We start from the raw sequence: 10496 nt of genomic DNA on the forward strand, positions 1-10496 counted from the left end.
TATTGATACTAAACGGCTATATAATCAATATTTTTTATTATAAAACATTAACAAACTATGTTTGCTGATCTCGCTTGAAATTCATCAAAGTGAGTCACTGTCCTTGAAAGAATAAAGCGCTAATTATGAACCCTGATGTTTCTCTATTAGATTTGTTACAGTAGGTTTCAGTATGTAAAGTTTATCCGTATTTTCCGTTTATCCGGAGCACTTGTCTAAATGGGGTACTGATTACAGAGTATGCGGCTTTTATCGGGGATATACCACAGCCATCAGTTGGGTGGACCATTATAACATGATTTAGCTTCTCATGGAAACGCCCCGGTTAAAGGCCGAGTAATCATTTAAACCCTACTAAACGTATGATGGACCTGCTACAAATTCATGGATGTTGAGAACGGTTTATATGTCAGCTTACTGAACACGGGTAGTAGTTTGAAGGTCTTGAAGATGATCTGTGTCTTTTAATTACCAAAACACCATAAAAAAGAATAGATCCTATTCATAGCAATTAAACCGAATTCAGTATCGGCACAATCTAAACATACACGGTTTAGCAGAGAAATTGTTTCTTATAAGCACCTACATACTAAGTTTTTTGTTAGACAGAAATGCTCCAAGTTCATGTCCTCCCTTTTCTCTTAATAGTTAAATAATTTGTCAATGAGCGTGTGTAAACAGAGAACTATTTCATCAAAGAGGACAATGGAAGTATATATTACCAAAGAGGAAGTCCCTCCTGACAAAGACTCTCTCACTGATAAATGACTCAAACATTCACCTCCCTTCTTCAACAAGCATCACAAAGTAGGTATTGACAGCACTACCACTGAAGTGGTTGCAGATTGAGAGAATTCAGCACAATCATCAATACTGGTAGTGAAACTGAACCGCGCCTTCTCCTACACACACATTCTGGTAGAGGTATGCGCGAAAAAAATACCACGTTGAAGTAATGCGTTATTTGAACCAGCATGCGACACTCAATTGTATAGGTAAAGCTGGTTTGTACTTCATACCTACAGTTCAATGTTTCTGTTATGATGCTGGTAAATATACAATATTTTGGGTGAGTGAGTTGGGTTTAACGCCGCTTTTAACATTATTCCAGTTATATCGCGGCGTGTCAGCTTTATGTGGGAGGAAAGCCCGAAGTGATGCAGGTCTCAGACGTTTACCACTTCGGTGAAACCCACGAGCACGGGTATGGTGCTGACAAACCTAGAAACATAATCGGGGCGAACCGGGATTCGAACCCACAATCATAGGTTTCTGGCGTGCCCAAGGGACGCAACTCTGCACAGGGAATCGCGGCGCCTTAGACGACTGGGCCACCCGTGCCCCCACAATATTTTGGGGTAACTCTTATTTTCTATATTAAATATTCAATAATAAATCATTATATATTAAACCACACAGCATATACTCATTGTAGATGTCATATAGCATTCAGAACATTATGGTTTGGTCTATGTTAGTTATGTAAGTAGTTGGCTTGCCACAGCAGTAAAAGTTAGTTTACAGTTTGAAGTTTAGACTGTTTGGCAACTAAACAGTTGCCATGGCAGTAAAAGTCAGTATACAGTTTGAAGTTTAGACTGTTAGGCAACTAAACAGTTGCCACAGCAGTAAAAGTTAGTTTACAGTTTGAAGTTTAGACTGTTAGGCAACTAAACAGTTGCCACAGCAGTAAAAGTTAGTTTACAGTTTGAAGTTGAGACTGTTAGGCAACTAAACAGTTGCCACAGCAGTAAAAGTTAGTTTACAGTTTGAAGTTTAGACTGTTAGGCAACTAAACAGTTGCCACAGCAGTAAAAGTTAGTTTACAGTTTGAAGTTGAGACTGTTAGGCAACTAAACAGTTGCCATGGCAGTAAAAGTCAGTCTACAGTTTACAGTTTAGGCTGTTAGGTAACTAAACTGTAGCTATAGCAGTAAATGTCAGTTTACAGTTTAGGCTGTTAGGCGACCAAACAGTTGCCATGGCAATAAATGTCAGTTTACAGTTTTGTGGTTTAGGCTGTTGTGCAACTAAACAGTCGTTAGTCAACCACAGCAATCAGTTGAGAATTGTAACTATTACGAACACGCCCGTTGAAAAATTTCTGATACCACAACACCCAGTGGTTAAATTTACATTGGCGAACTAATGTGCAGGCTATTATATGATGGTTTTTTTGTAGTCTGCAAGCTCTTTCATCTGATGGGGGTGCAACATGGTATGATGGCAACACTACAGTCACGATACAGCTTACCATCAGCAATCAGGGGAACGTGGCATGCTATCACTGAACATCATGACTACATTGTCTTAGTTCATAGTAACCTTGTCAGCAGTGAACATAGAATAATCTATTCACAAACGTGCAGGCGGCTATGCCCTCTGGAAGGGTGAATGTATAGTGTCAGGTTACAATTACAGATCCCCAAGCCGCGGTTGGTGTAAATACTGTCGTACATGTGTAGGTGTATTTAAGGTATGGCAGAAATATGGAGAAACAACGAAACACCAGGTATATATCCCCTTGAGGGAAACAACGGAACACCAGGGATATATCCCCTTGAGAGAAACAACGGAATACCAGGGATATATCCCCTCGAGAGAAACAACGGAATACCAGGGATATATCCCCTCGAGAGAAACAACGGAATACCAGGGATATATCCCCTCTAGAGAAACAACGAAACACCAGCGATATATCCCCTTGAGAGAAACAACGAAACACCAGGGAGATATCCCCTTGACAGAAACAACAAGGATATATTCCCTTGAGAGAAACAACGAAACACCAGAGATATATCCCCTCGAGAGAAACAGCGAAACACCAGGGATATATCCCCTTGAGGGAAACAACGAAACACCAGGGATATATCCCCTTGACAGAAAAAACAGGGATATATTCCCTTGAGAGAAACAACGAAACACCAGGGATATATCCCCTCGAGAGAAACAACGAAACACCAGAGATATATTCCCTTGAGAAACAACGAAACACCAGGGATATATCCCTTCGACAGAAACAACAGGGATAGATTCCCTTGAGAGAACCAACGAAACACCAGGGATATATGCCCTTGACAGAAACACCAGGGATATATCCCCTCGAGAGAAACAACGGAATACCAGGGATATATTCCCTTGAGAGAAACAACGAAACACCAGATAAATATTCCCTTGAGAGAAACAACGAAACACCAGGTATATATCCCCTCGAGAGAAACAACGAAACACCAGGGATATATCCCCTCGAGAGAAACAACGAAACAACAGGGAGATATCCCCTTGAGAGAAACAACGAAACAACAGGGAGATATCGCATCGAGAGAAACAGCGAAACACCAGGGATATATCCCCTTGAGGGAAACAACGAAACACCAGGGATATATCCCCTTGACAGAAACACCAGAGATATATTCCCTTGAGAGAAACAACGAAACACCAGGGATATATCCCTTCGACAGAAACAACAGGGATATATCCCCTCGAGAGAAACAACAAAACACCAGACAAATATTTTCTTGAGAGAAACAACGAAACACCAGGTATATATCCCCTCGACAGAAACAACGAAACGCCAGGATATATCCCCTTTAGAGAAACACAGGAACACGACGGATATATCCTTTTGAGAGAACAACGAAACACCAGGATATATCCTCTTGAGAGAAACAACGAAAGACGGGGGATATATCCTCTTGAGAGAACCACAGGAACACTGGGATATATCCTGTTGAGAAAACCACAGAATCACTGGGATATATCCTCTTGACAGAACCACATGAACACGGGGATATATCCTCTTGAGAGATCCACAGGAACACCAGGGACACATTCCCTTAAGAGAAACAACGAAACACCAAAGCAACAAATAAGAAATCCATTATTACTTGTGTATTGTTCTTCTGATTAAATGATTTTTATTACTGTATTATCGTAAAAATAATGGCTGAACTTCTGAAAACTATTGTAGCAGCTGCTTGTATACCAGCATGGTCGGGAATGCCCCAGAAACTATTAACCCTGGAGAAAAGTGCCGGAACAGCGGTTCCATCCACGTTCGAATTCGTCAAAACCTTTCAATTCCATTGCCATTCTAAATTCATATCATGTTTAAAAACAATCGGTGACGTCATGCACCTGAGGACTCAATTCAAGTTCACGTGATGACAACTGGGCTGGGTGAACCTGGCCAGGCTTGATGATGAAGTTTACATTAAGTGTTGTGACGGGTAGTTACGTGGCGTTACAAGAACAGTGTAGCAAGGGGGTGTCGTGTGCCGATATACACAAATAGGACTCTTCGAAACACATTAAACCCAGGAATTGTTACAGGGCAAGTAAGTTTGCCCTTAACCCGATGGAAGGAGAATCAACTGACATGATTTATCAACAAATAGAAATCAAACTCAATTCTTTAGTGTATACTTAAAAGAGTGCATGATTGCTGTTTTAAACAGCAAGCGAGGCGCGTTCTCGTCGTGTTATTTTCTGCTTGAATATACATGAGAGTCCGACACTTACTCCACTGCTGCTCGCGAGAGTCCGGGGCTGGTTCCATGGGAGCAGGACTACTTTACTGCAGCAGAGGTTACGGACGTCACGTACTCGGCACGTAAATACACTCAAACGAGACACTAATAGTGTAGTCATGTGGAAATTGCATCGACGAAGCAGAGTTATTAGACGCTTGTATTTGTGTGTCAGCCAACTGTCTGTTTTCGGAAACATCGGATTTTTGAGAGATTAATGCTAATACATGTCGTTTAAGCTTATCGGTGTTTTGATTTCTCAGACTTGACATTCTGTTTCTGTCAAGCACATTAAATAATCGAATGTGAATTTTACTACCAAATTTCGTATTTACATACTAGGGGATAATCTTTTGAGTACCTTATTCATACAAAAGTCAATATCTTGTTAGCGTTAGGTGAGAAATAAGCTGTACCAGTATGTTCCAAAGCATAGTCACAGTACCAAGCATATGATGTTTGTAGAGCATATTGCTAAATAGAACAAAATGTATCCCTTTGCCATAATTTTATACTTCTATTAACCCTGGAGAAAAGTGCCGGAACAGCGGTTCCATCCACGTTCGAATTCGTCAAAACCTTTCAATTCCATTGCCATTCTAAATTCATATCATGTTTAAAAACAATCGGTGACGTCATGCACCTGAGGACTCAATTCAAGTTCACGTGATGACAACTGGGCTGGGTGAACCTGGCCAGGCTTGATGATGAAGTTTACATTAAGTGTTGTGACGGGTAGTTACGTGGCGTTACAAGAACAGTGTAGCAAGGGGGTGTCGTGTGCCGATATACACAAATAGGACTCTTCGAAACACATTAAACCCAGGAATTGTTACAGGGCAAGTAAGTTTGCCCTTAACCCGATGGAAGGAGAATCAACTGACATGATTTATCAACAAATAGAAATCAAACTCAATTCTTTAGTGTATACTTAAAAGAGTGCATGATTGCTGTTTTAAACAGCAAGCGAGGCGCGTTCTCGTCGTGTTATTTTCTGCTTGAATATACATGAGAGTCCGACACTTACTCCACTGCTGCTCGCGAGAGTCCGGGGCTGGTTCCATGGGAGCAGGACTACTTTACTGCAGCAGAGGTTACGGACGTCACGTACTCGGCACGTAAATACACTCAAACGAGACACTAATAGTGTAGTCATGTGGAAATTGCATCGACGAAGCAGAGTTATTAGACGCTTGTATTTGTGTGTCAGCCAACTGTCTGTTTTCGGAAACATCGGATTTTTGAGAGATTAATGCTAATACATGTCGTTTAAGCTTATCGGTGTTTTGATTTCTCAGACTTGACATTCTGTTTCTGTCAAGCACATTAAATAATCGAATGTGAATTTTACTACCAAATTTCGTATTTACATACTAGGGGATAATCTTTTGAGTACCTTATTCATACAAAAGTCAATATCTTGTTAGCGTTAGGTGAGAAATAAGCTGTACCAGTATGTTCCAAAGCATAGTCACAGTACCAAGCATATGATGTTTGTAGAGCATATTGCTAAATAGAACAAAATGTATCCCTTTGCCATAATTTTATACTTCTACATTGGTTATCCATCAAGTCAGTCAGTTTGACACCGTGTTTGATTGCTAACGAAGTGGTAAGTGTTCTACTGTGATCTATAAATGCATACGTACCGCATTGATGTGCCACATCCCCCGGACCAACATGTCCACGAGGTCAGAATATTGGAACGACCGTTACCTGGCGCATGACAGTACATCCTTTCTCTTTGTGACCTCCAACACGGGAATTTCACCTCGATTGCACCATATCGCGCCAGCTGTTCACCATGAAAATTTATAAAAGGTCTACCATCTTGCGCAAACTGGGACTCCCCCATTTAAATTCTAGGTCATGCAAAACGACCATAAAATGCACCAAGATTGATCCAAAATAACTCGGTAATAAAGTTAAGGACGTGAAGATTTTGTAATCCGACTGACACTTTGGAGCTGTATCTACTGTTTGTATCAGTAAAACGCTGTGAGCCTTGCATGTGCGAATACAGAGATACGACTACCTACATTGACTGGTCGTGCTACACTTGAGATAGGCTCGGCTCGGATCGTGGAATGCCAGTTTAATCTGCTTTGTGGGAGGCTAGTGTATATGCATGCGTGATTATAAAGCTTATCCTGTGGAGAACGCACTTCGCCCTCTGGAAAAATTAACTTTCAGAACCTTTGAAAAACTCATTTGAAATTCGTAGGATGTAATTACTTCACGTGTGTATGCTGTAGATTAACACAGTAGCAACATGTGAAAACTTTAACATATGGAATTCATCGCAATTAAAAGGCACATGTTGGAGGTGGTGCTTGCCTTCCTACATTCCCTAATCTGTGTTTTTTGTCGCGAAGTCACTACTTGCATTAATTGTCATATAAAGAAGCTGGTGTTTGTTGTCACTGGATACAGCTGGTGTTTGTTGTCACTGGATGTAGCTGATGTTTGTTGTCACTGGAGGCAGCTGGTGTTTGTTGTCACTGGAGGCAGCTGGTGTTTGTTGTCACTGGATACAGCTGGTGTTTGTTATCACTGGATCTAGCTTGTGTCTGTCATTATAATATGATGCAGCTGGTGCTTGTGGTCGTCACTGGAGGCAGCTGGTGCTTGTGGTCGTCACTGGAGGCAGCTGGTGCTTGTGATCACTGGGTGCGATTGATGTTGGTTATCATTAGAAGATGCAGCTGATGTTTGTTGTCACGAGATGCAGCTGGTGTTTGTTGTCACGAGATGCAGCAGGTGTTTGTTGTCACGAGATGCAGCTGATGTTTGTTGTCACGAGATGCAGCTGGTGTTTGTTGTCACGAGATGCAGCTGATGTTTGTTGTCACGAGATGCAGCTGGTGTTTGTTGTCACGAGATGCAGCTGGTGTTTGTGATCACTGGGTCTCGCCTGGTATTTGCTATTATGTGATGCAGCTGTCATTAGATGGCTGGTAGTGGTTGTTGTCATCAAGTGTTGCATCTATAGATTGTGATCGTACTCAGAAGGAAACTTTCGTATAAACGTATTTGGGGCGAGTAGACTTATGCTGAATAAATTGTCTTTCTGTCTGTCTGTGTGTCTGCCTGTGTGTGTGTGTGTGTGTGTGTGTGTGTGTGTGTGTGTGTGTGTGTCTGTCTGTCTGTCTGTCTGTCAAATGATCTTGTCACTCTGTCGCTACTTATTTGCCTACCCATGCTTGCGTAAGAGGCGACTAACAGGATCGGGTGGTCAGGCTCGCTGACTTGGTTGATGCACGCCATCGATCCAGTTGCGTGGATCGATGCTCATGATGTAAATCACTGAATTGTCTGGTCCAGACTCGATTATTTACAGACCGCCTTCATATAGCTGAAATATTGCGGCGTTAAACAACGAACAAACAAACAAACAAACAAACGTATTTGCCTTTGGATGCAGCTTGTGGTTGACGCTTAATAACTACTGATGTCGTGAAGCGCAATATTCCAGCTTGACAAAGAACATGAATTTTTTTATGTTATTGTGGCATAACGTTACCTTGGTGCTTATAGAGTGGTACTGGATGGTACTGGATCCTAAAAACAATGTAAAACCACATGAGGCTAAAACCTGCAATATATTTCCGCACCATACAAGCTCGACCCCTGACCTCGGATGATATACCATGATGTTCATCGCGCGCTTCGCCTTGGTGAGTTCTGTGTTTGAGGTAGGTAGATAGAAGGTCTATTGTATCGACGAAGGGTGTTTACCATACATGGCTTGCATACGTTATTATTTGTAGTAATTTAAGTAAACCTGTTGGTTGATCATAAAAACTGCGCCATATGTGTCATATAATGTGATCAACTACCTGTGTTATCTGTGTATGATGGATGCATATCTGAGTTTTGTGAGTTAGAAATGTTAATAGTGTCGGAAGTATTCTGGAGTAGTCCAGAATGGGGTACAAGGAGTATGCTATATAATCCAGAATGGACCAGATTGAAATCATGAATATGTTTTGCGAATCAGAATCAACATCAGCCATACCTTTCTGGCCGCGAGGATTATGGATTCATGCCATTATTTAAATAAACAGTTGTTGTTACGTTACGAATGTTCATTTGAATATGATTTCCTAACATGTCTGCTTATCTATGTATCTATCAATCTACTTACATATATTAACTAAACATGTATTACGGTAAGTTGTGAAATATGTATCTACGCAATCCACTTGCTTCTGTGGAGTTGTGTGTATTGCAAAAACGTTTAACTGGCTGTAAACCGTAGCTATATGTTTTTGAAGCGCAAAGTTCACAATGTTGTAATGACTAAATCTAAAAGAAGGCCATCACGCGACATTGCTCAGGGTATGTAAATTGGGCTGGTGGATATGAAGCGGCCGTCACACTGACGGCCTGTAGCCAATCAATGTCTCATAATGAATAAACATGATGCAAGTCGGAACTTAAAATATGCGTGTTGCAGGATCAAAAAATGTAAAAACCTCGAATATAATCGCGCCATTCTTTATGATGAAAGTGGTCTAAGATGACAGCTCCTCGGTAAAGCTCTGTATGGACATTACGATGGCGTGAAGGAGTCTGTGCCATCGGCACGGGGAGTCAACTGAGCTACGTCCCGGCCATGGAAAACAGATAATAAATCATTGAATGTTGCCACCAACGCTGAGATATGTGCTTATTACCAATTAACTACACTTGTCCTGATCAGAAAACCTGTCTCTCCTGATGTTTATTTTTTGACATATATTAAGTGTACAAAAATGCATTGAGACTATTCGGAATTTGTATGAGAAACTCTCTTGGTACTGGCCTAGTGTATATATTATCCATATGGTAAAACTTCGTGGGCATCTGAGGGCATGCCCCTGCTATGCCCTAGAGGATCCTCTGTATGCTTACAGCGGAAAAATGCAAAAAGCTGAATATAGAATGATGTTGTGAGTAGGGTTTATCAGAAGCTTTGTCAGCAAACCAGGTGGGTGAAGTGAGCTAGTTAGCCGCACTGTTGGTCCGGTCGACCGGCCGGTCGATAACACCCTAGTGGAACTCAGCAAACACAAGGAGTATGCCACTGCTGACACCAAGAGCCAAAAGATCACACCTCTCTACCAATGTCTTGTTTCTGATTCGTGTTAGTGTTCCAGTTGTCTCGTAATGACACTACGTTCTATTCCGGGCGACCATACTGAAACATAAGTCAGGGATTTGCAAACAATTTAACTTCAACGTTTTTCATGCCATCTTATTTTCACATTCGTTACCTCATAAATTCCTCTTACCCATAGCTTATTCTACTTGTGCCACATCACTGAAGATTCTTATTTCATTATATCCTTCAGAACAAAATAAGACAAAGTAAGATTGCAAGCTTCACTACAAATCCCTCACCCTAAGCTCCTTCCTTGCCATGTTTGGAAACTCGGGCTTTTTTTTAGAATATTTTCTGCAGGTATACGAGTGCACTGTTTGGCGCTATGACTCTTACAGCTGTGATTGATGTGCTATATAGCGTTGTCCCAGGACCATACGGTGTTCATTTGTCGGCTGACACACACTATTACAGCCGTGGGGCACAGAGGAGGTTCACCAACCCCCCCCCCCCCCCCCCCCCCCCCCAGTAGACCCACAGGAGTCATTCCACCGCCCTGTCCCCTGCCAGGTAATAGTGGCACCGTCAGTCACATCGCTTTACAGCGTTCTTAATGTCTGTCAGTGGATTTCACAACGTAAGACGATTGAAAAGCAGTAAAAAATGATAAGCCCTCTCTGGTTTAAGAAGATAAACGCTCGTCCTTATGGGGTCATGAAATTAGCCACATCGGAAACGTAGAGTCGTAAAACGAAATATCTCGGTGAGGGAAAACCGTGTGACCGGATCGTTAATTCCACAGCAAATTGAGGGTGGAGATTGAGGGTCCCAGTGATGGGGGAGAGGGAAACAGCAGCAATGTCTCGGCAGCTTGTCTGGGG

General features: G+C 41.8%; 1 protein-coding gene across 2 annotated transcripts in view; it reads right to left on the bottom strand.

Annotated features, from left to right (window-relative positions):
* Positions 1 to 6574, bottom strand: part of LOC124116030 (alpha-1A adrenergic receptor-like) — a 119647-nt gene extending 113073 nt beyond the window's left edge. For both annotated transcript variants that reach the window (XM_046477234.2, XM_048393465.1), the window contains exon 1: positions 6179 to 6574. The gene's annotated coding sequence lies outside the window, so the exon portion shown is untranslated. The remainder of the gene's footprint in view (positions 1 to 6178) is intronic.
* Between the last annotated feature and the right edge of the window lie 3922 nt (positions 6575 to 10496).

The sequence above is a fragment of the Haliotis rufescens genome, unplaced genomic scaffold, assembly GCF_023055435.1.
Source record: "Haliotis rufescens isolate VD_foot unplaced genomic scaffold, xgHalRufe1.0.p SCAF_12, whole genome shotgun sequence".
Classification (NCBI taxonomy): Eukaryota; Metazoa; Mollusca; class Gastropoda; order Lepetellida; family Haliotidae; genus Haliotis; species Haliotis rufescens.